This window comes from Eubalaena glacialis, unplaced genomic scaffold, assembly GCF_028564815.1.
Source record: "Eubalaena glacialis isolate mEubGla1 unplaced genomic scaffold, mEubGla1.1.hap2.+ XY scaffold_353, whole genome shotgun sequence".
Classification (NCBI taxonomy): Eukaryota; Metazoa; Chordata; class Mammalia; order Artiodactyla; family Balaenidae; genus Eubalaena; species Eubalaena glacialis.
In genome coordinates this window covers 134,795-157,667 of record NW_026871306.1, presented here as the reverse complement: position 1 = coordinate 157,667, position 22,873 = coordinate 134,795, and the positions used below count along the sequence as shown (strand labels likewise).

The following is a 22,873-nucleotide window of genomic DNA, read 5'->3' as shown; positions in this document are numbered from 1 at the left end:
GCCGGCCGCCCGTGGAGCTCGGTAAAAGGTCAGCCCGCTGCGTTGGCCGGGAATCGAACCCGGGTCAACTGCTTGGAAGGCAGCTATGCTCACCACTATACCACCAACGCTGCACAGCCCGGGCCGCCCCGAGACGCCGGCACCGGGCTCGCCCGAGCGCACTCTCGTCGCCGCCGCCTTCTCCTCCTCCTCCTCCTCCTCCTCCTCCTCCTCCTTCTCTTCCTCCTCCTACTCCCCTTTCTCTTCCTCGTCCTCCTCCTCGTCCTCCTCCTCCTCCTCCTCCTCCTCAGCCGCCGCCGCCGCCGCAGCCGCCGCTTGGAGCAGCCCTGCCCCGACGCCCCGCCGGCCGGCAGCTCTGTGACGTCACAGGCGCCACCAAGGCTCCCCGGCGCCCCACCCGCGCCAGCCCTACGAAGCTGCCCTCGGCCACCGGCCCGACCGCCTCAGGGGGGCGCTCTCGCTGCCTTGCTGCTCCAGGGCCCTCCGCTCCACGCCGCGGCCCGCCCCCGCCCCCGGGGCACGCGTCTTCCAGCCCCCGGCTCGCCAAAGCCCTTCTCCACCGGGCGCTGGGCCAGGCCACTCCCCGCACCGACAGGGGGACGGCACTCATCCGCCTCCCACCCGTCCCGGCAGCTGTGCACCTATGCCGCTGTGCATAGCTGCGCAGCTGTGCGTCGCGACGCAAGGAGCCCCCTGAGACAGCCACTTGGGGCGGGCCGCAATGTCATCGGGCGCTTGTGGGGTCCAGAGGAGGCCGTCGCTCGGCCCTGGCGACTGAGCGCCCGGCGAGGAGGAAGGGCTGGGTGGCTGCAGGGGGGCGAGGGTGGGCAGGCTGGGCACGCGCTGGCGCCCTGCGCCTCGCTGGAGGGCGGAGGGCGGAGGGAGGAGAAGAAGGGCCCTTGGGAGCCAGGCGGCAGGACAGAGAGCGGCGCCAGCCACCAAAAGAGGGCGTGTTGCCTCCCCGTCGGGGAATCGAACCCCGGTCTCCCGCGTGACAGGCGGGGATACTCACCACTATACTAACGAGGACGGCGGCCACCGCCCCCGCGCCCGGCCGCTCTCGGGCTGCCTGCCGACGCCTCCCCCTGCCCTCCGGCCCCCTGCCCACCACGGGCGCCCGGCTCGTGCCCGACCCGACCCGACCCAACGCCACACCAACCGCGTCCTCCAAAGCAGCAGCCCCCGACCCCGACAGGGACCCGGACCCGCGTGGCCCTGAAAACTCCGAGTGCGCGCTGCCTACTGCCTCCGACGCGGGGATCGCGCCGGGTGGAGGGGGCCCGAGACGGAAAGCAAGGCTGCGAGGAGGGGGTGGGCGCGCGCCGGGCCATGGCCGGCGAGGAGACGCGCGGGTGGGGGTCGGCGGCAGGGGCTGGCCCGACGCGGCCCGGCTGCGTCCGGGGCCAGGGGTGGGCGAGGGCGCCACCGCGGCGCAGCCAGGCGCGTCGTCTGGCCGTGCTCCCCGTCGGCCGCCGCGCGCCCGTTCTGTCGCTCACCCAGACGGCCGCGCGCCTGGCGCGGAGCACCGCGCCCCGCCAAGGGCACCGGGGTTCGCGTCGCGTCGGGTCCCAGCCAGCCCAGCGGCCACGCGCACGCCCAGGCCCGCCGTCAGGATGGCCGAGCGGTCTAAGGCGCTGCGTTCAGGTCGCAGTCTCCCCTGGAGGCGTGGGTTCGAATCCCACTCCTGACAAGCCAGCCTTTTGGCCCGCCCGACAAACGCACCCGGCCCTATGGCAGCGCTTTACTGCCTTCCAGTCCGTTCGCGCCCTGCACTCTTGCGGCCTCTCCAAACTCCGGCCCGGACATCCACGCCTCTCAGACGCGGGACCTTCTCAGCCACGGCCGCGGGCCTGGCAGAAACGGCGCACTAGGAACCCTCCGGCGACTGGCTTTCCGGACAAACGCCCTCCCCAGGGGCCAGCTCCTAAGCCCCCTCCTACCTGCACCCCCACCAGAAAAACCTTCAGTCCTTCGCAGCCCATCTTTCCTCACCTGCTTGCGGCTGCTGCTGCTGCTGCTGGTTTTCCTGCCTGCCTGCCTGCCTGCCTGCCTGCCTGCCTGCCTGCCTTCGTCCCTCCCTCCCACTCCCACTCCCACGCTCCACCCCGCCCCCACCGCCACACGCAGAACGGCCGCGTGTGGAAAGCCCGTCCACGCCTGGCCCGCCCTCCGACTTCGGCCCGGTGAACAGCGGACTCGCTCTCACAGCCTTTCTTCCACTTCCGCCACCAGCAGCTCTCCCTCTTTCCAACATCCTGTCCTTCCCGCCAGCCCCAACGGCCCGCCTGCCCATTCCATTCCCTCCACAGCCACACCGTCTTGCCGGCCTGTGGTGCGTGCCCTCGGTGCTTTTTCGCCTTGGGACCTTGGCCGGACCACACCTGCCTACCTGCCTGCCTGCCTGCCTGCCTGCCTGCCTGCCTGCCGGGCCGCGTGCAGCCCAGCCTCCTGCTGGCCAGCCAACAGGGGGCCCTCCCTGCACGGGGCCTGGCGCAGGAGTCGCTCCCGGGAACGGTGCTCCAGTGAGTAGTGAGCGGAAGCCCTGGATGCCCTGTCACCCACCACAGACGTCCGGCCCCCAGCCCGGGCCACCCACCTCGGCGCCACAGCGCAAGTCCCTCGGGGAAGCCGCTGCTCCGGCCGGACCCAACCACACCCTGGCGCGCTCCCTCCCTCACCGGGCTGTCCGCGAGCCAGCAGCCAGTCTGCCCAAGTGCTTCTCCTCACAACCAACGCAGCAGAGCGGGACCCCGCGGGAGAGGGGTGGGCCAGAGCGCAGAAGCGAGGCTCAGACACCTTTGGTCTTGTGGCCTGAGCGCCGCTCGGCGACGGCGGCGGCGGCGGCGGCGGCGGCGGCGGCGGCGGTGCCCGGTGTCCATCTCCCACGCTCGCGGTCCCTGCACAGCCCCGAGCTCCGATCCCTGCCCCCGCCCGCCCTCGCACGCCCCGCACCAGCAAGAAAGCCAGCCGCCAGAGGGGCTGTGCGTCGGGGCCGGGCGGCTGCTGAGAGGAACGTCGGCGCTCAGCCGCAGCGGCCACGCCTCGCCTGCCCTGACTGGGATTCGGGCGCGGGCCAGGCCGCTTCGGCTCCTGGCTTCCTCTGGCGACACCGACAGTCTCGCGGCGGCCGTGGACGGCAGAGAAAGCGCGGGACGGGCCGAGCACGCCTGCGTCCCTCCGTCCCTCGTCCCTCGGTGCTTCCGACCGCCTCGCGCCCTGGGGTCGCCAGCGTGCCCGGAGCCTCTCATTCAGGTGGCCCGTCGGCCTCCTGCTCAAATGGAGCACATGCCCACGGGGCGAGCAGTGACCAGGGTCCGGCGGTTGGCGGCGAGCGCCGCTGGGGCAGCGCCGGGCGCCGGCGGCCATCGGTGCATGGGTGGTTCAGTGGTAGAATTCTCGCCTGCCACGCGGGAGGCCCGGGTTCGATTCCCGGCCCATGCAGCCGCAGCGTCCCCTTTTGGTTCCCGCAGCCCCACAGCGGAGCTGGGCTTCCCCGCTGCCACACTCAAGGCACCGGTCCTGCAACAGCTCGCTCACCACCGCACCTTCCGGCCCCTGTCCTTCCCACGCAGACGCCCCCACCCCACACACACCCGGGAGCCACGCCTCCAGGACCTGACACCTTGCGGGCTCAGCCACTCTTACGCCCAGACCCCTTCCTTGTCCTTGCTCTCGTCCTTACCCCGACCCCGCTTGTGTCACGCTTCTCGCTGTAAGGAACACCCCACACTGGCACCCGCACAGCCCAACCTCTTCACCTTTCGCCACGTTTCCAAGCTCTCTGCCTCACTCTGCCCGCACTGCGAAAGTTATACTATGTTTGCACAACCAGGAGCAAGGAAGTTGCCACCTCTGGGAGTGATACATCCCATTTTCCTGGAGAGTCCCCAAAGCGTCCACTTGCACGAGGAGTTCAAAAAGAAGTCCACACTATCATCGCAGACTGCACTCTAGATTCATGTTCTGACCCTCGACAGAAATACGTTTCCAACACCGGCCCGCTCCTCCACCACTACTGCCACCACCACCATCAGCACGACAAACACCACCCCCTCCCCTGAACCTCTGCTCCCACCAACAGCGTCAGCCCTCGGGACAGCACCACCGGCACCACCACCTCAGCCTCCACCCTACTCCCACAGACACCCCCATCCCACCCCCTATCTCCCCACTTTTCCCCCGATCCTTTCCAAATCCTACGTTGTCAAGGATCCTGCCCTTGCCTCTGTCCCGTTGCCCTCCTTTTTTCCCCCTTCGTCTTCGTCTCCTTTTCGTAGCAGTACGGTTGATTTACAATACTGGGTTACTTTCAGGTGTACAGCCAAGTGATTCAGTTATATGTCCTTTTCCAGGTTATTTTCCATTATACGTTATCACGACATATGAATACAGTTCCCTGTGCTGTACGGCAAATCCTTGTTGCTTCTGTGCTTTATGTATAGTATTTCCCCTCTGTTAATCGCAGCTCCGGATTCTTCCCTGCCCTACACTTTCCCCTTGGGTAACGAACAGTGTGTTTTCCATGTCTGTGAGTCCGTTGCTCTTTGGCACATACATCCGTTTGTAGTACGGTTTAGATTCCACATATCTTTGTGCTTCTCTGCCTGACTTACGTCGCTAAGTGGAGTATACTCTAGGTCCATCCTTATCGGTGCAAATGGCAATATCTCACTCTTTTGTATGGCTGAGTAATATTCCACAGTACATACGTACCACGTCTTCCTGTGCCAGCCATCGGTTGATGGGCACTTGGGTTTTGTCCATGTCTTGGCTGTGGCCCGTAGTGCTGCTGTGAACGTGGGGGTGCATGGATCTCTGCAAATGACAGTTTCTCTCCTTTGCCGATGTGTACCCACGATGGGGAGGGCTGGATCATATGGGAGCTCGTATTCCACCTATTTATTTAGTGTGTTGTTTTTATTTATGCATTTAATATTTACTTATTCATTTACTTATAAGAACTAGTAGCTGTAATTTTGGAAGAAAAGTTGATTAACGATATTGAGTTAGTTTCAGGTGCACAGCAAAGCGGATACTGTCTTCCATGTCTAATATTGTTTCAGATTGCTTTCCATTACAGTTTACTACAGGATATTGAATATCATTCCCGGTGTTATTCTGGAAATCCTTGTTGCTTATGTCTTTTATATGAAGTACGGTGTATCTGTTCATCGCAGCTCCTAATTTATGCCTCCACCCCTCCCGTTCTCCTCGGGGAACCATCAGTGTGTTTCCTATGTCTGTGAGTCTGTTTCTCTTTTGCACATACCTTCTTTTCTATTATGTTTTAGATTCCACGTATGTTTGTGCTTCTCTGTCAGACTTACTTCGCTAAGTGTAATGTTCTCTAGGACCATCCTTATTGTGGCAAATGGCAATATTTCGTTTTCTGAAATGGCTGAGTAATATTCCACAGTACATATATACCGCATCTTTTCCTGTCAGCCAACTGTTGACGGGCACATGGGTTTTTTCTATGTCTTGGCTGCGGCACACAGTGCTGCTGCAAACACGGGGGTGCGTGGATCTCTTCAAACAACAGTTTTTCTCTTTGGCGGATGTGTACCCACGACGGGGATTGCTGGATCATCTGATGGCTCATGTTTCTCCTGTTTATTTTGGTCGTTGTTTTTATTTATTTACTTACTTACTTACTTATAAGTACTAGTACTCGTGGTTTAAGAAGAAGAGTTGATTAACAATATTGAGTTAGTTTCAGGTGTACAGCAAGGGGGATACTGTTTTCCATGTCTAATATTGTTTCAGATTGATTTCCACTACAGGTTATTGCAGGATATTGACTATCACTCCCTGCGTTATTCTGGAAATCCTTGTTGCTTATCTCCTTTATATGAAGTACTGTGTATCTGTTCATCGAGCTCCTAATTTATCCCTCCACCCCTCCTTTTTACCTCGGGTAACCATCACTGTGTCTTCTAGGTCTGTGAGTCTGTTTCTGTTTTGCACATAGATTCATTGGTAGTACTTTTTAGATTCCACATATCTTTGTGCTTCTCTGTCGGACCTACTTCACTAAGTGTAATATTCTCTGGGAGCATTCTTGTTGCGGCAAATGGCAATATTTCATTCTTTTTTATTAATGGCTGAGTAATATCCCATAGTACATATATACCACCTCTTCTTGTACTAGCCACCCGTTGACGGGCACTTGGGTTTTTTCCCGTGTCTTGGCTACTGCAAATAGTGCCGCTGTGAACGTGGAGGTGCTTGTGCCTTTTTGCACTCTTGTTTCGTCATTGCCGGGTACGTACCCAGGAGTGGGATTGCTGGATCATAGGGGACCTCTCCTTTGGCCTCTTTCAACCTCAACCCCTCCTCCCCCCACCCCCGCCGCCACACACACCTGAGACCGGATGGTTTCTCCCGATGAGAGGTGATGTATATGTCTCTGGGGCAGTAGAATGCCCCCACCCCATTCGGACCCCGCCTAGCCCCTGAGGCGCGCTCCGTTTCTGCTCTTCTCTTGCCTGCCTCCTACCCACCGCCCCCAGTCCCAACCCACTGGTTAGCCTGACCACCTTGCCGCACAGCACACCAGTCTGGCGCGCTCACCCGCCACCCCACCGCGAAGGGGTCCTCTCCCACCGTCTTCCTCGCCCCACAGCCCACTCACACACCCCGCCCTTCCCCCCAGCCTGCCGGCTCGGACCCCTCTCCCCGCCACCTTCCCCTTGTATCCCAGGCCCGACTGTCACATGTCCTGCCCGGAAGTCTCACTTCCGCCAGTGCTCCTCAGACGCACTCCTACTCCAGGCCCACCCCGGCCCCTGATCTGACCCACCCGTACACAACGTGCCGGGCCAGGTGCTGCCACCACCCCCAAGCTTCTGCTGAGCCCCTGCCTGAGTGGCCAGCCGCTCTCCCGGGCCAGGTCCCCGCCAGCCCAACACCTCCCGCTCCTGCCCGCGCTCCACCCAGACACCCCAGGCCCTTCCTCGCACCTCCCAGCACGCGGCCCACCGCCGCCCTCTCTCCATGGGGTCCTTCTGCTCCGTTCCCTAACCCGCGTGGGGTGGCCACCGACCGCGGCCACAAACACCTTCATCCCACACTGTCAGCCACCCCCACGGCACCGGCAAGGGCGTTCAGGAAACCTGCTGCGGTGGTGCGAAGCACCCGTCTGCCCACCGGTGCTCCTTTCCACAGGGGATCCGGCTTTGTTAGAAGGCACCGCGTGTGACACCGCCGTCGCCGTCGGCGCTGCCGCCGCTGTCGCCGTGGGGGAAAAGCAGTGCTGATGGAGAGTCCAGACACAGGCGGGGGCGTTTGCTCGTGGCCACGGCCACGGCGGCGAGAGGCGCGGCCCCGGCCACTCGTGTTTGGGGCTGAGGCAAGCGTCCGAAAAGGAAGACACGGGACGTCGAAGGCCTCGAGTGGGCGCGCGCCAGTGCGGCCAAAAGGTTTGGCCGGGGAGGGAGGGTGGAGGTTGCCTGGCAGGGCTTGGGCTGGAGGTGCAGGGCACCGGGCGGCTCTTGTCGGGGCGCCGAGGCCGCGGAGCAAGCGTGGCCTAAAAGTGGGATGTGGACGGTGGGAGGTAGAGAGGCAGAAGAAAGGCTTCCCTGACCGGGAATCGAACCCGGGCCGCGGCGGTGAGAGCACCGAATCCTAACCACTAGACCACCAGGGAGCGTCAGGCTCTACCACTGCTCCTGCTGGACCCATAGCACCCGCTCGGCGCCACCTTGGCGCCAAGACCCGGCCTTTCCAAGTCCAGCCACGCGCCGCCCCTGGCAATCCACGTGTCCTACCGTCCTTCCTGCTTGCAGCGCCCTCAGAACACTGCGCGCCTGCTTCTCGCACACACAAGAAAAGCCGCTGGGGCCAGCTAGCTCCCTGCTCCCAGCTCTCCCTCACAGGCCCCCGGCCGGCCGGCCGCCCGTGGAGCTCGGTAAAAGGTCAGCCCGCTGCGTTGGCCGGGAATCGAACCCGGGTCAACTGCTTGGAAGGCAGCTATGCTCACCACTATACCACCAACGCTGCACAGCCCGGGCCGCCCCGAGACGCCGGCACCGGGCTCGCCCGAGCGCACTCTCGTCGCCGCCGCCTTCTCCTCCTCCTCCTCCTCCTCCTCCTCCTCCTTCTCTTCCTCCTCCTACTCCCCTTTCTCTTCCTCGTCCTCCTCCTCGTCCTCCTCCTCCTCCTCCTCCTCCTCCTCAGCCGCCGCCGCCGCCGCAGCCGCCGCTTGGAGCAGCCCTGCCCCGACGCCCCGCCGGCCGGCAGCTCTGTGACGTCACAGGCGCCACCAAGGCTCCCCGGCGCCCCACCCGCGCCAGCCCTACGAAGCTGCCCTCGGCCACCGGCCCGACCGCCTCAGGGGGGCGCTCTCGCTGCCTTGCTGCTCCAGGGCCCTCCGCTCCACGCCGCGGCCCGCCCCCGCCCCCGGGGCACGCGTCTTCCAGCCCCCGGCTCGCCAAAGCCCTTCTCCACCGGGCGCTGGGCCAGGCCACTCCCCGCACCGACAGGGGGACGGCACTCATCCGCCTCCCACCCGTCCCGGCAGCTGTGCACCTATGCCGCTGTGCATAGCTGCGCAGCTGTGCGTCGCGACGCAAGGAGCCCCCTGAGACAGCCACTTGGGGCGGGCCGCAATGTCATCGGGCGCTTGTGGGGTCCAGAGGAGGCCGTCGCTCGGCCCTGGCGACTGAGCGCCCGGCGAGGAGGAAGGGCTGGGTGGCTGCAGGGGGGCGAGGGTGGGCAGGCTGGGCACGCGCTGGCGCCCTGCGCCTCGCTGGAGGGCGGAGGGCGGAGGGAGGAGAAGAAGGGCCCTTGGGAGCCAGGCGGCAGGACAGAGAGCGGCGCCAGCCACCAAAAGAGGGCGTGTTGCCTCCCCGTCGGGGAATCGAACCCCGGTCTCCCGCGTGACAGGCGGGGATACTCACCACTATACTAACGAGGACGGCGGCCACCGCCCCCGCGCCCGGCCGCTCTCGGGCTGCCTGCCGACGCCTCCCCCTGCCCTCCGGCCCCCTGCCCACCACGGGCGCCCGGCTCGTGCCCGACCCGACCCGACCCAACGCCACACCAACCGCGTCCTCCAAAGCAGCAGCCCCCGACCCCGACAGGGACCCGGACCCGCGTGGCCCTGAAAACTCCGAGTGCGCGCTGCCTACTGCCTCCGACGCGGGGATCGCGCCGGGTGGAGGGGGCCCGAGACGGAAAGCAAGGCTGCGAGGAGGGGGTGGGCGCGCGCCGGGCCATGGCCGGCGAGGAGACGCGCGGGTGGGGGTCGGCGGCAGGGGCTGGCCCGACGCGGCCCGGCTGCGTCCGGGGCCAGGGGTGGGCGAGGGCGCCACCGCGGCGCAGCCAGGCGCGTCGTCTGGCCGTGCTCCCCGTCGGCCGCCGCGCGCCCGTTCTGTCGCTCACCCAGACGGCCGCGCGCCTGGCGCGGAGCACCGCGCCCCGCCAAGGGCACCGGGGTTCGCGTCGCGTCGGGTCCCAGCCAGCCCAGCGGCCACGCGCACGCCCAGGCCCGCCGTCAGGATGGCCGAGCGGTCTAAGGCGCTGCGTTCAGGTCGCAGTCTCCCCTGGAGGCGTGGGTTCGAATCCCACTCCTGACAAGCCAGCCTTTTGGCCCGCCCGACAAACGCACCCGGCCCTATGGCAGCGCTTTACTGCCTTCCAGTCCGTTCGCGCCCTGCACTCTTGCGGCCTCTCCAAACTCCGGCCCGGACATCCACGCCTCTCAGACGCGGGACCTTCTCAGCCACGGCCGCGGGCCTGGCAGAAACGGCGCACTAGGAACCCTCCGGCGACTGGCTTTCCGGACAAACGCCCTCCCCAGGGGCCAGCTCCTAAGCCCCCTCCTACCTGCACCCCCACCAGAAAAACCTTCAGTCCTTCGCAGCCCATCTTTCCTCACCTGCTTGCGGCTGCTGCTGCTGCTGCTGGTTTTCCTGCCTGCCTGCCTGCCTGCCTGCCTGCCTGCCTGCCTTCGTCCCTCCCTCCCACTCCCACTCCCACGCTCCACCCCGCCCCCACCGCCACACGCAGAACGGCCGCGTGTGGAAAGCCCGTCCACGCCTGGCCCGCCCTCCGACTTCGGCCCGGTGAACAGCGGACTCGCTCTCACAGCCTTTCTTCCACTTCCGCCACCAGCAGCTCTCCCTCTTTCCAACATCCTGTCCTTCCCGCCAGCCCCAACGGCCCGCCTGCCCATTCCATTCCCTCCACAGCCACACCGTCTTGCCGGCCTGTGGTGCGTGCCCTCGGTGCTTTTTCGCCTTGGGACCTTGGCCGGACCACACCTGCCTACCTGCCTGCCTGCCTGCCTGCCTGCCGGGCCGCGTGCAGCCCAGCCTCCTGCTGGCCAGCCAACAGGGGGCCCTCCCTGCACGGGGCCTGGCGCAGGAGTCGCTCCCGGGAACGGTGCTCCAGTGAGTAGTGAGCGGAAGCCCTGGATGCCCTGTCACCCACCACAGACGTCCGGCCCCCAGCCCGGGCCACCCACCTCGGCGCCACAGCGCAAGTCCCTCGGGGAAGCCGCTGCTCCGGCCGGACCCAACCACACCCTGGCGCGCTCCCTCCCTCACCGGGCTGTCCGCGAGCCAGCAGCCAGTCTGCCCAAGTGCTTCTCCTCACAACCAACGCAGCAGAGCGGGACCCCGCGGGAGAGGGGTGGGCCAGAGCGCAGAAGCGAGGCTCAGACACCTTTGGTCCTGTGGCCTGAGCGCCGCTCGGCGACGGCGGCGGCGGCGGCGGCGGCGGCGGCGGCGGTGCCCGGTGTCCATCTCCCACGCTCGCGGTCCCTGCACAGCCCCGAGCTCCGATCCCTGCCCCCGCCCGCCCTCGCACGCCCCGCACCAGCAAGAAAGCCAGCCGCCAGAGGGGCTGTGCGTCGGGGCCGGGCGGCTGCTGAGAGGAACGTCGGCGCTCAGCCGCAGCGGCCACGCCTCGCCTGCCCTGACTGGGATTCGGGCGCGGGCCAGGCCGCTTCGGCTCCTGGCTTCCTCTGGCGACACCGACAGTCTCGCGGCGGCCGTGGACGGCAGAGAAAGCGCGGGACGGGCCGAGCACGCCTGCGTCCCTCCGTCCCTCGTCCCTCGGTGCTTCCGACCGCCTCGCGCCCTGGGGTCGCCAGCGTGCCCGGAGCCTCTCATTCAGGTGGCCCGTCGGCCTCCTGCTCAAATGGAGCACATGCCCACGGGGCGAGCAGTGACCAGGGTCCGGCGGTTGGCGGCGAGCGCCGCTGGGGCAGCGCCGGGCGCCGGCGGCCATCGGTGCATGGGTGGTTCAGTGGTAGAATTCTCGCCTGCCACGCGGGAGGCCCGGGTTCGATTCCCGGCCCATGCAGCCGCAGCGTCCCCTTTTGGTTCCCGCAGCCCCACAGCGGAGCTGGGCTTCCCCGCTGCCACACTCAAGGCACCGGTCCTGCAACAGCTCGCTCACCACCGCACCTTCCGGCCCCTGTCCTTCCCACGCAGACGCCCCCACCCCACACACACCCGGGAGCCACGCCTCCAGGACCTGACACCTTGCGGGCTCAGCCACTCTTACGCCCAGACCCCTTCCTTGTCCTTGCTCTCGTCCTTACCCCGACCCCGCTTGTGTCACGCTTCTCGCTGTAAGGAACACCCCACACTGGCACCCGCACAGCCCAACCTCTTCACCTTTCGCCACGTTTCCAAGCTCTCTGCCTCACTCTGCCCGCACTGCGAAAGTTATACTATGTTTGCACAACCAGGAGCAAGGAAGTTGCCACCTCTGGGAGTGATACATCCCATTTTCCTGGAGAGTCCCCAAAGCGTCCACTTGCACGAGGAGTTCAAAAAGAAGTCCACACTATCATCGCAGACTGCACTCTAGATTCATGTTCTGACCCTCGACAGAAATACGTTTCCAACACCGGCCCGCTCCTCCACCACTACTGCCACCACCACCATCAGCACGACAAACACCACCCCCTCCCCTGAACCTCTGCTCCCACCAACAGCGTCAGCCCTCGGGACAGCACCACCGGCACCACCACCTCAGCCTCCACCCTACTCCCACAGACACCCCCATCCCACCCCCTATCTCCCCACTTTTCCCCCGATCCTTTCCAAATCCTACGTTGTCAAGGATCCTGCCCTTGCCTCTGTCCCGTTGCCCTCCTTTTTTCCCCCTTCGTCTTCGTCTCCTTTTCGTAGCAGTACGGTTGATTTACAATACTGGGTTACTTTCAGGTGTACAGCCAAGTGATTCAGTTATATGTCCTTTTCCAGGTTATTTTCCATTATACGTTATCACGACATATGAATACAGTTCCCTGTGCTGTACGGCAAATCCTTGTTGCTTCTGTGCTTTATGTATAGTATTTCCCCTCTGTTAATCGCAGCTCCGGATTCTTCCCTGCCCTACACTTTCCCCTTGGGTAACGAACAGTGTGTTTTCCATGTCTGTGAGTCCGTTGCTCTTTGGCACATACATCCGTTTGTAGTACGGTTTAGATTCCACATATCTTTGTGCTTCTCTGCCTGACTTACGTCGCTAAGTGGAGTATACTCTAGGTCCATCCTTATCGGTGCAAATGGCAATATCTCACTCTTTTGTATGGCTGAGTAATATTCCACAGTACATACGTACCACGTCTTCCTGTGCCAGCCATCGGTTGATGGGCACTTGGGTTTTGTCCATGTCTTGGCTGTGGCCCGTAGTGCTGCTGTGAACGTGGGGGTGCATGGATCTCTGCAAATGACAGTTTCTCTCCTTTGCCGATGTGTACCCACGATGGGGAGGGCTGGATCATATGGGAGCTCGTATTCCACCTATTTATTTAGTGTGTTGTTTTTATTTATGCATTTAATATTTACTTATTCATTTACTTATAAGAACTAGTAGCTGTAATTTTGGAAGAAAAGTTGATTAACGATATTGAGTTAGTTTCAGGTGCACAGCAAAGCGGATACTGTCTTCCATGTCTAATATTGTTTCAGATTGCTTTCCATTACAGTTTACTACAGGATATTGAATATCATTCCCGGTGTTATTCTGGAAATCCTTGTTGCTTATGTCTTTTATATGAAGTACGGTGTATCTGTTCATCGCAGCTCCTAATTTATGCCTCCACCCCTCCCGTTCTCCTCGGGGAACCATCAGTGTGTTTCCTATGTCTGTGAGTCTGTTTCTCTTTTGCACATACCTTCTTTTCTATTATGTTTTAGATTCCACGTATGTTTGTGCTTCTCTGTCAGACTTACTTCGCTAAGTGTAATGTTCTCTAGGACCATCCTTATTGTGGCAAATGGCAATATTTCGTTTTCTGAAATGGCTGAGTAATATTCCACAGTACATATATACCGCATCTTTTCCTGTCAGCCAACTGTTGACGGGCACATGGGTTTTTTCTATGTCTTGGCTGCGGCACACAGTGCTGCTGCAAACACGGGGGTGCGTGGATCTCTTCAAACAACAGTTTTTCTCTTTGGCGGATGTGTACCCACGACGGGGATTGCTGGATCATCTGATGGCTCATGTTTCTCCTGTTTATTTTGGTCGTTGTTTTTATTTATTTACTTACTTACTTACTTATAAGTACTAGTACTCGTGGTTTAAGAAGAAGAGTTGATTAACAATATTGAGTTAGTTTCAGGTGTACAGCAAGGGGGATACTGTTTTCCATGTCTAATATTGTTTCAGATTGATTTCCACTACAGGTTATTGCAGGATATTGACTATCACTCCCTGCGTTATTCTGGAAATCCTTGTTGCTTATCTCCTTTATATGAAGTACTGTGTATCTGTTCATCGAGCTCCTAATTTATCCCTCCACCCCTCCTTTTTACCTCGGGTAACCATCACTGTGTCTTCTAGGTCTGTGAGTCTGTTTCTGTTTTGCACATAGATTCATTGGTAGTACTTTTTAGATTCCACATATCTTTGTGCTTCTCTGTCGGACCTACTTCACTAAGTGTAATATTCTCTGGGAGCATTCTTGTTGCGGCAAATGGCAATATTTCATTCTTTTTTATTAATGGCTGAGTAATATCCCATAGTACATATATACCACCTCTTCTTGTACTAGCCACCCGTTGACGGGCACTTGGGTTTTTTTCCCGTGTCTTGGCTACTGCAAATAGTGCCGCTGTGAACGTGGAGGTGCTTGTGCCTTTTTGCACTCTTGTTTCGTCATTGCCGGGTACGTACCCAGGAGTGGGATTGCTGGATCATAGGGGACCTCTCCTTTGGCCTCTTTCAACCTCAACCCCTCCTCCCCCCACCCCCGCCGCCACACACACCTGAGACCGGATGGTTTCTCCCGATGAGAGGTGATGTATATGTCTCTGGGGCAGTAGAATGCCCCCACCCCATTCGGACCCCGCCTAGCCCCTGAGGCGCGCTCCGTTTCTGCTCTTCTCTTGCCTGCCTCCTACCCACCGCCCCCAGTCCCAACCCACTGGTTAGCCTGACCACCTTGCCGCACAGCACACCAGTCTGGCGCGCTCACCCGCCACCCCACCGCGAAGGGGTCCTCTCCCACCGTCTTCCTCGCCCCACAGCCCACTCACACACCCCGCCCTTCCCCCCAGCCTGCCGGCTCGGACCCCTCTCCCCGCCACCTTCCCCTTGTATCCCAGGCCCGACTGTCACATGTCCTGCCCGGAAGTCTCACTTCCGCCAGTGCTCCTCAGACGCACTCCTACTCCAGGCCCACCCCGGCCCCTGATCTGACCCACCCGTACACACGTGCCGGGCCAGGTGCTGCCACCACCCCCAAGCTTCTGCTGAGCCCCTGCCTGAGTGGCCAGCCGCTCTCCCGGGCCAGGTCCCCGCCAGCCCAACACCTCCCGCTCCTGCCCGCGCTCCACCCAGACACCCCAGGCCCTTCCTCGCACCTCCCAGCACGCGGCCCACCGCCGCCCTCTCTCCATGGGGTCCTTCTGCTCCGTTCCCTAACCCGCGTGGGGTGGCCACCGACCGCGGCCACAAACACCTTCATCCCACACTGTCAGCCACCCCCACGGCACCGGCAAGGGCGTTCAGGAAACCTGCTGCGGTGGTGCGAAGCACCCGTCTGCCCACCGGTGCTCCTTTCCACAGGGGATCCGGCTTTGTTAGAAGGCACCGCGTGTGACACCGCCGTCGCCGTCGGCGCTGCCGCCGCTGTCGCCGTGGGGGAAAAGCAGTGCTGATGGAGAGTCCAGACACAGGCGGGGGCGTTTGCTCGTGGCCACGGCCACGGCGGCGAGAGGCGCGGCCCCGGCCACTCGTGTTTGGGGCTGAGGCAAGCGTCCGAAAAGGAAGACACGGGACGTCGAAGGCCTCGAGTGGGCGCGCGCCAGTGCGGCCAAAAGGTTTGGCCGGGGAGGGAGGGTGGAGGTTGCCTGGCAGGGCTTGGGCTGGAGGTGCAGGGCACCGGGCGGCTCTTGTCGGGGCGCCGAGGCCGCGGAGCAAGCGTGGCCTAAAAGTGGGATGTGGACGGTGGGAGGTAGAGAGGCAGAAGAAAGGCTTCCCTGACCGGGAATCGAACCCGGGCCGCGGCGGTGAGAGCGCCGAATCCTAACCACTAGACCACCAGGGAGCGTCAGGCTCTACCACTGCTCCTGCTGGACCCATAGCACCCGCTCGGCGCCACCTTGGCGCCAAGACCCGGCCTTTCCAAGTCCAGCCACGCGCCGCCCCTGGCAATCCACGTGTCCTACCGTCCTTCCTGCTTGCAGCGCCCTCAGAACACTGCGCGCCTGCTTCTCGCACACACAAGAAAAGCCGCTGGGGCCAGCTAGCTCCCTGCTCCCAGCTCTCCCTCACAGGCCCCCGGCCGGCCGGCCGCCCGTGGAGCTCGGTAAAAGGTCAGCCCGCTGCGTTGGCCGGGAATCGAACCCGGGTCAACTGCTTGGAAGGCAGCTATGCTCACCACTATACCACCAACGCTGCACAGCCCGGGCCGCCCCGAGACGCCGGCACCGGGCTCGCCCGAGCGCACTCTCGTCGCCGCCGCCTTCTCCTCCTCCTCCTCCTCCTCCTCCTCCTCCTCCTCCTTCTCTTCCTCCTCCTACTCCCCTTTCTCTTCCTCGTCCTCCTCCTCGTCCTCCTCCTCCTCCTCCTCCTCCTCCTCAGCCGCCGCCGCCGCCGCAGCCGCCGCTTGGAGCAGCCCTGCCCCGACGCCCCGCCGGCCGGCAGCTCTGTGACGTCACAGGCGCCACCAAGGCTCCCCGGCGCCCCACCCGCGCCAGCCCTACGAAGCTGCCCTCGGCCACCGGCCCGACCGCCTCAGGGGGGCGCTCTCGCTGCCTTGCTGCTCCAGGGCCCTCCGCTCCACGCCGCGGCCCGCCCCCGCCCCCGGGGCACGCGTCTTCCAGCCCCCGGCTCGCCAAAGCCCTTCTCCACCGGGCGCTGGGCCAGGCCACTCCCCGCACCGACAGGGGGACGGCACTCATCCGCCTCCCACCCGTCCCGGCAGCTGTGCACCTATGCCGCTGTGCATAGCTGCGCAGCTGTGCGTCGCGACGCAAGGAGCCCCCTGAGACAGCCACTTGGGGCGGGCCGCAATGTCATCGGGCGCTTGTGGGGTCCAGAGGAGGCCGTCGCTCGGCCCTGGCGACTGAGCGCCCGGCGAGGAGGAAGGGCTGGGTGGCTGCAGGGGGGCGAGGGTGGGCAGGCTGGGCACGCGCTGGCGCCCTGCGCCTCGCTGGAGGGCGGAGGGCGGAGGGAGGAGAAGAAGGGCCCTTGGGAGCCAGGCGGCAGGACAGAGAGCGGCGCCAGCCACCAAAAGAGGGCGTGTTGCCTCCCCGTCGGGGAATCGAACCCCGGTCTCCCGCGTGACAGGCGGGGATACTCACCACTATACTAACGAGGACGGCGGCCACCGCCCCCGCGCCCGGCCGCTCTCGGGCTGCCTGCCGACGCCTCCCCCTGCCCTCCGGCCCCCTGCCCACCACGGGCGCCCGGCTCGTGCCCGACCCGACCCGACCCAACGCCACACCAACCGCGTCCTCCAAAGCAGCAGCCCCCGACCCCGACAGGGACCCGGACCCGCGTGGCCCTGAAAACTCCGAGTGCGCGCTGCCTACTGCCTCCGACGCGGGGATCGCGCCGGGTGGAGGGGGCCCGAGACGGAAAGCAAGGCTGCGAGGAGGGGGTGGGCGCGCGCCGGGCCATGGCCGGCGAGGAGACGCGCGGGTGGGGGTCGGCGGCAGGGGCTGGCCCGACGCGGCCCGGCTGCGTCCGGGGCCAGGGGTGGGCGAGGGCGCCACCGCGGCGCAGCCAGGCGCGTCGTCTGGCCGTGCTCCCCGTCGGCCGCCGCGCGCCCGTTCTGTCGCTCACCCAGACGGCCGCGCGCCTGGCGCGGAGCACCGCGCCCCGCCAAGGGCACCGGGGTTCGCGTCGCGTCGGGTCCCAGCCAGCCCAGCGGCCACGCGCACGCCCAGGCCCGCCGTCAGGATGGCCGAGCGGTCTAAGGCGCTGCGTTCAGGTCGCAGTCTCCCCTGGAGGCGTGGGTTCGAATCCCACTCCTGACAAGCCAGCCTTTTGGCCCGCCCGACAAACGCACCCGGCCCTATGGCAGCGCTTTACTGCCTTCCAGTCCGTTCGCGCCCTGCACTCTTGCGGCCTCTCCAAACTCCGGCCCGGACATCCACGCCTCTCAGACGCGGGACCTTCTCAGCCACGGCCGCGGGCCTGGCAGAAACGGCGCACTAGGAACCCTCCGGCGACTGGCTTTCCGGACAAACGCCCTCCCCAGGGGCCAGCTCCTAAGCCCCCTCCTACCTGCACCCCCACCAGAAAAACCTTCAGTCCTTCGCAGCCCATCTTTCCTCACCTGCTTGCGGCTGCTGCTGCTGCTGCTGGTTTTCCTGCCTGCCTGCCTGCCTGCCTGCCTGCCTGCCTGCCTGCCTTCGTCCCTCCCTCCCACTCCCACTCCCACGCTCCACCCCGCCCCCACCGCCACACGCAGAACGGCCGCGTGTGGAAAGCCCGTCCACGCCTGGCCCGCCCTCCGACTTCGGCCCGGTGAACAGCGGACTCGCTCTCACAGCCTTTCTTCCACTTCCGCCACCAGCAGCTCTCCCTCTTTCCAACATCCTGTCCTTCCCGCCAGCCCCAACGGCCCGCCTGCCCATTCCATTCCCTCCACAGCCACACCGTCTTGCCGGCCTGTGGTGCGTGCCCTCGGTGCTTTTTCGCCTTGGGACCTTGGCCGGACCACACCTGCCTACCTGCCTGCCTGCCTGCCTGCCTGCCGGGCCGCGTGCAGCCCAGCCTCCTGCTGGCCAGCCAACAGGGGGCCCTCCCTGCACGGGGCCTGGCGCAGGAGTCGCTCCCGGGAACGGTGCTCCAGTGAGTAGTGAGCGGAAGCCCTGGATGCCCTGTCACCCACCACAGACGTCCGGCCCCCAGCCCGGGCCACCCACCTCGGCGCCACAGCGCAAGTCCCTCGGGGAAGCCGCTGCTCCGGCCGGACCCAACCACACCCTGGCGCGCTCCCTCCCTCACCGGGCTGTCCGCGAGCCAGCAGCCAGTCTGCCCAAGTGCTTCTCCTCACAACCAACGCAGCAGAGCGGGACCCCGCGGGAGAGGGGTGGGCCAGAGCGCAGAAGCGAGGCTCAGACACCTTTGGTCTTGTGGCCTGAGCGCCGCTCGGCGACGGCGGCGGCGGCGGCGGCGGCGGCGGCGGCGGCGGTGCCCGGTGTCCATCTCCCACGCTCGCGGTCCCTGCACAGCCCCGAGCTCCGATCCCTGCCCCCGCCCGCCCTCGCACGCCCCGCACCAGCAAGAAAGCCAGCCGCCAGAGGGGCTGTGCGTCGGGGCCGGGCGGCTGCTGAGAGGAACGTCGGCGCTCAGCCGCAGCGGCCACGCCTCGCCTGCCCTGACTGGGATTCGGGCGCGGGCCAGGCCGCTTCGGCTCCTGGCTTCCTCTGGCGACACCGACAGTCTCGCGGCGGCCGTGGACGGCAGAGAAAGCGCGGGACGGGCCGAGCACGCCTGCGTCCCTCCGTCCCTCGTCCCTCGGTGCTTCCGACCGCCTCGCGCCCTGGGGTCGCCAGCGTGCCCGGAGCCTCTCATTCAGGTGGCCCGTCGGCCTCCTGCTCAAATGGAGCACATGCCCACGGGGCGAGCAGTGACCAGGGTCCGGCGGTTGGCGGCGAGCGCCGCTGGGGCAGCGCCGGGCGCCGGCGGCCATCGGTGCATGGGTGGTTCAGTGGTAGAATTCTCGCCTGCCACGCGGGAGGCCCGGGTTCGATTCCCGGCCCATGCAGCCGCAGCGTCCCCTTTTGGTTCCCGCAGCCCCACAGCGGAGCTGGGCTTCCCCGCTGCCACACTCAAGGCACCGGTCCTGCAACAGCTCGCTCACCACCGCACCTTCCGGCCCCTGTCCTTCCCACGCAGACGCCCCCACCCCACACACACCCGGGAGCCACGCCTCCAGGACCTGACACCTTGCGGGCTCAGCCACTCTTACGCCCAGACCCCTTCCTTGTCCTTGCTCTCGTCCTTACCCCGACCCCGCTTGTGTCACGCTTCTCGCTGTAAGGAACACCCCACACTGGCACCCGCACAGCCCAACCTCTTCACCTTTCGCCACGTTTCCAAGCTCTCTGCCTCACTCTGCCCGCACTGCGAAAGTTATACTATGTTTGCACAACCAGGAGCAAGGAAGTTGCCACCTCTGGGAGTGATACATCCCATTTTCCTGGAGAGTCCCCAAAGCGTCCACTTGCACGAGGAGTTCAAAAAGAAGTCCACACTATCATCGCAGACTGCACTCTAGATTCATGTTCTGACCCTCGACAGAAATACGTTTCCAACACCGGCCCGCTCCTCCACCACTACTGCCACCACCACCATCAGCACGACAAACACCACCCCCTCCCCTGAACCTCTGCTCCCACCAACAGCGTCAGCCCTCGGGACAGCACCACCGGCACCACCACCTCAGCCTCCACCCTACTCCCACAGACACCCCCATCCCACCCCCTATCTCCCCACTTTTCCCCCGATCCTTTCCAAATCCTACGTTGTCAAGGATCCTGCCCTTGCCTCTGTCCCGTTGCCCTCCTTTTTTCCCCCTTCGTCTTCGTCTCCTTTTCGTAGCAGTACGGTTGATTTACAATACTGGGTTACTTTCAGGTGTACAGCCAAGTGATTCAGTTATATGTCCTTTTCCAGGTTATTTTCCATTATACGTTATCACGACATATGAATACAGTTCCCTGTGCTGTACGGCAAATCCTTGTTGCTTCTGTGCTTTATGTATAGTATTTCCCCTCTGTTAATCGCAGCTCCGGATTCTTCCCTGCCCTACACTTTCCCCTTGGGTAACGAACAGTGTGTTTTCCATGTCTGTGAGTCCGTTGCTCTTTGGCACATACATCCGTTTGTAGTACGGTTTAGATTCCACATATCTTTGTGCTTCTCTGCCTGACTTACGTCGCTAAGTGGAGTATACTCTAGGTCCATCCTTATCGGTGCAAATGGCAATATCTCACTCTTTTGTATGGCTGAGTAATATTCCACAGTACATACGTACCACGTCTTCCTGTGCCAGCCATCGGTTGATGGGCACTTGGGTTTTGTCCATGTCTTGGCTGTGGCCCGTAGTGCTGCTGTGAACGTGGGGGTGCATGGATCTCTGCAAATGACAGTTTCTCTCCTTTGCCGATGTGTACCCACGATGGGGAGGGCTGGATCATATGGGAGCTCGTATTCCACCTATTTATTTAGTGTGTTGTTTTTATTTATGCATTTAATATTTACTTATTCATTTACTTATAAGAACTAGTAGCTGTAATTTTGGAAGAAAAGTTGATTAACGATATTGAGTTAGTTTCAGGTGCACAGCAAAGCGGATACTGTCTTCCATGTCTAATATTGTTTCAGATTGCTTTCCATTACAGTTTACTACAGGATATTGAATATCATTCCCGGTGTTATTCTGGAAATCCTTGTTGCTTATGTCTTTTATATGAAGTACGGTGTATCTGTTCATCGCAGCTCCTAATTTATGCCTCCACCCCTCCCGTTCTCCTCGGGGAACCATCAGTGTGTTTCCTATGTCTGTGAGTCTGTTTCTCTTTTGCACATACCTTCTTTTCTATTATGTTTTAGATTCCACGTATGTTTGTGCTTCTCTGTCAGACTTACTTCGCTAAGTGTAATGTTCTCTAGGACCATCCTTATTGTGGCAAATGGCAATATTTCGTTTTCTGAAATGGCTGAGTAATATTCCACAGTACATATATACCGCATCTCTTCCTGTCAGCCAACTGTTGATGGGCACATGGGTTTTTTCTATGTCTTGGCTGCGGCACACAGTGCTGCTGCAAACACGGGGGTGCGTGGATCTCTTCAAACAACAGTTTTTCTCTTTGGCGGATGTGTACCCACGACGGGGATTGCTGGATCATCTGATGGCTCATGTTTCTCCTGTTTATTTTGGTCGTTGTTTTTATTTATTTACTTACTTACTTACTTATAAGTACTAGTACTCGTGGTTTAAGAAGAAGAGTTGATTAACAATATTGAGTTAGTTTCAGGTGTACAGCAAGGGGGATACTGTTTTCCATGTCTAATATTGTTTCAGATTGATTTCCACTACAGGTTATTGCAGGATATTGACTATCACTCCCTGCGTTATTCTGGAAATCCTTGTTGCTTATCTCCTTTATATGAAGTACTGTGTATCTGTTCATCGAGCTCCTAATTTATCCCTCCACCCCTCCTTTTTACCTCGGGTAACCATCACTGTGTCTTCTAGGTCTGTGAGTCTGTTTCTGTTTTGCACATAGATTCATTGGTAGTACTTTTTAGATTCCACATATCTTTGTGCTTCTCTGTCGGACCTACTTCACTAAGTGTAATATTCTCTGGGAGCATTCTTGTTGCGGCAAATGGCAATATTTCATTCTTTTTTATTAATGGCTGAGTAATATCCCATAGTACATATATACCACCTCTTCTTGTACTAGCCACCCGTTGACGGGCACTTGGGTTTTTTTCCCGTGTCTTGGCTACTGCAAATAGTGCCGCTGTGAACGTGGAGGTGCTTGTGCCTTTTTGCACTCTTGTTTCGTCATTGCCGGGTACGTACCCAGGAGTGGGATTGCTGGATCATAGGGGACCTCTCCTTTGGCCTCTTTCAACCTCAACCCCTCCTCCCCCCACCCCCGCCGCCACACACACCTGAGACCGGATGGTTTCTCCCGATGAGAGGTGATGTATATGTCTCTGGGGCAGTAGAATGCCCCCACCCCATTCGGACCCCGCCTAGCCCCTGAGGCGCGCTCCGTTTCTGCTCTTCTCTTGCCTGCCTCCTACCCACCGCCCCCAGTCCCAACCCACTGGTTAGCCTGACCACCTTGCCGCACAGCACACCAGTCTGGCGCGCTCACCCGCCACCCCACCGCGAAGGGGTCCTCTCCCACCGTCTTCCTCGCCCCACAGCCCACTCACACACCCCGCCCTTCCCCCCAGCCTGCCGGCTCGGACCCCTCTCCCCGCCACCTTCCCCTTGTATCCCAGGCCCGACTGTCACATGTCCTGCCCGGAAGTCTCACTTCCGCCAGTGCTCCTCAGACGCACTCCTACTCCAGGCCCACCCCGGCCCCTGATCTGACCCACCCGTACACACGTGCCGGGCCAGGTGCTGCCACCACCCCCAAGCTTCTGCTGAGCCCCTGCCTGAGTGGCCAGCCGCTCTCCCGGGCCAGGTCCCCGCCAGCCCAACACCTCCCGCTCCTGCCCGCGCTCCACCCAGACACCCCAGGCCCTTCCTCGCACCTCCCAGCACGCGGCCCACCGCCGCCCTCTCTCCATGGGGTCCTTCTGCTCCGTTCCCTAACCCGCGTGGGGTGGCCACCGACCGCGGCCACAAACACCTTCATCCCACACTGTCAGCCACCCCCACGGCACCGGCAAGGGCGTTCAGGAAACCTGCTGC

The 22,873-nt window shown here is 62.4% G+C and overlaps 13 non-coding genes across 13 annotated transcripts; 6 read left to right on the top strand and 7 right to left on the bottom strand.

The window, feature by feature from the left end:
• Positions 1-38: 38 nt before the first annotated feature.
• TRNAG-UCC (transfer RNA glycine (anticodon UCC)) lies at positions 39-110 on the bottom strand. Its single transcript has one exon. It is a non-coding gene; the product is annotated as a tRNA-Gly (tRNA).
• Positions 111-957: 847 nt separating this feature from the next.
• On the bottom strand, positions 958-1,029 carry TRNAD-GUC (transfer RNA aspartic acid (anticodon GUC)). The gene has a single exon. It is a non-coding gene; the product is annotated as a tRNA-Asp (tRNA).
• A 578-nt stretch (positions 1,030-1,607) lies between these two features.
• Positions 1,608-1,690, top strand: TRNAL-CAG (transfer RNA leucine (anticodon CAG)). Its single transcript has one exon. It is a non-coding gene; the product is annotated as a tRNA-Leu (tRNA).
• Positions 1,691-3,370: 1,680 nt separating this feature from the next.
• TRNAG-GCC (transfer RNA glycine (anticodon GCC)) lies at positions 3,371-3,441 on the top strand. Its single transcript has one exon. It is a non-coding gene; the product is annotated as a tRNA-Gly (tRNA).
• A 4,485-nt stretch (positions 3,442-7,926) lies between these two features.
• TRNAG-UCC (transfer RNA glycine (anticodon UCC)) lies at positions 7,927-7,998 on the bottom strand. Its single transcript has one exon. It is a non-coding gene; the product is annotated as a tRNA-Gly (tRNA).
• Positions 7,999-8,845: 847 nt separating this feature from the next.
• Positions 8,846-8,917, bottom strand: TRNAD-GUC (transfer RNA aspartic acid (anticodon GUC)). The gene has a single exon. It is a non-coding gene; the product is annotated as a tRNA-Asp (tRNA).
• A 578-nt stretch (positions 8,918-9,495) lies between these two features.
• Positions 9,496-9,578, top strand: TRNAL-CAG (transfer RNA leucine (anticodon CAG)). The gene has a single exon. It is a non-coding gene; the product is annotated as a tRNA-Leu (tRNA).
• A 1,661-nt stretch (positions 9,579-11,239) lies between these two features.
• On the top strand, positions 11,240-11,310 carry TRNAG-GCC (transfer RNA glycine (anticodon GCC)). The gene has a single exon. It is a non-coding gene; the product is annotated as a tRNA-Gly (tRNA).
• Positions 11,311-15,445: 4,135 nt separating this feature from the next.
• On the bottom strand, positions 15,446-15,517 carry TRNAE-CUC (transfer RNA glutamic acid (anticodon CUC)). Its single transcript has one exon. It is a non-coding gene; the product is annotated as a tRNA-Glu (tRNA).
• A 278-nt stretch (positions 15,518-15,795) lies between these two features.
• Positions 15,796-15,867, bottom strand: TRNAG-UCC (transfer RNA glycine (anticodon UCC)). The gene has a single exon. It is a non-coding gene; the product is annotated as a tRNA-Gly (tRNA).
• Positions 15,868-16,720: 853 nt separating this feature from the next.
• TRNAD-GUC (transfer RNA aspartic acid (anticodon GUC)) lies at positions 16,721-16,792 on the bottom strand. The gene has a single exon. It is a non-coding gene; the product is annotated as a tRNA-Asp (tRNA).
• A 578-nt stretch (positions 16,793-17,370) lies between these two features.
• On the top strand, positions 17,371-17,453 carry TRNAL-CAG (transfer RNA leucine (anticodon CAG)). Its single transcript has one exon. It is a non-coding gene; the product is annotated as a tRNA-Leu (tRNA).
• Positions 17,454-19,121: 1,668 nt separating this feature from the next.
• TRNAG-GCC (transfer RNA glycine (anticodon GCC)) lies at positions 19,122-19,192 on the top strand. The gene has a single exon. It is a non-coding gene; the product is annotated as a tRNA-Gly (tRNA).
• The last annotated feature ends 3,681 nt before the right edge of the window (positions 19,193-22,873 follow it).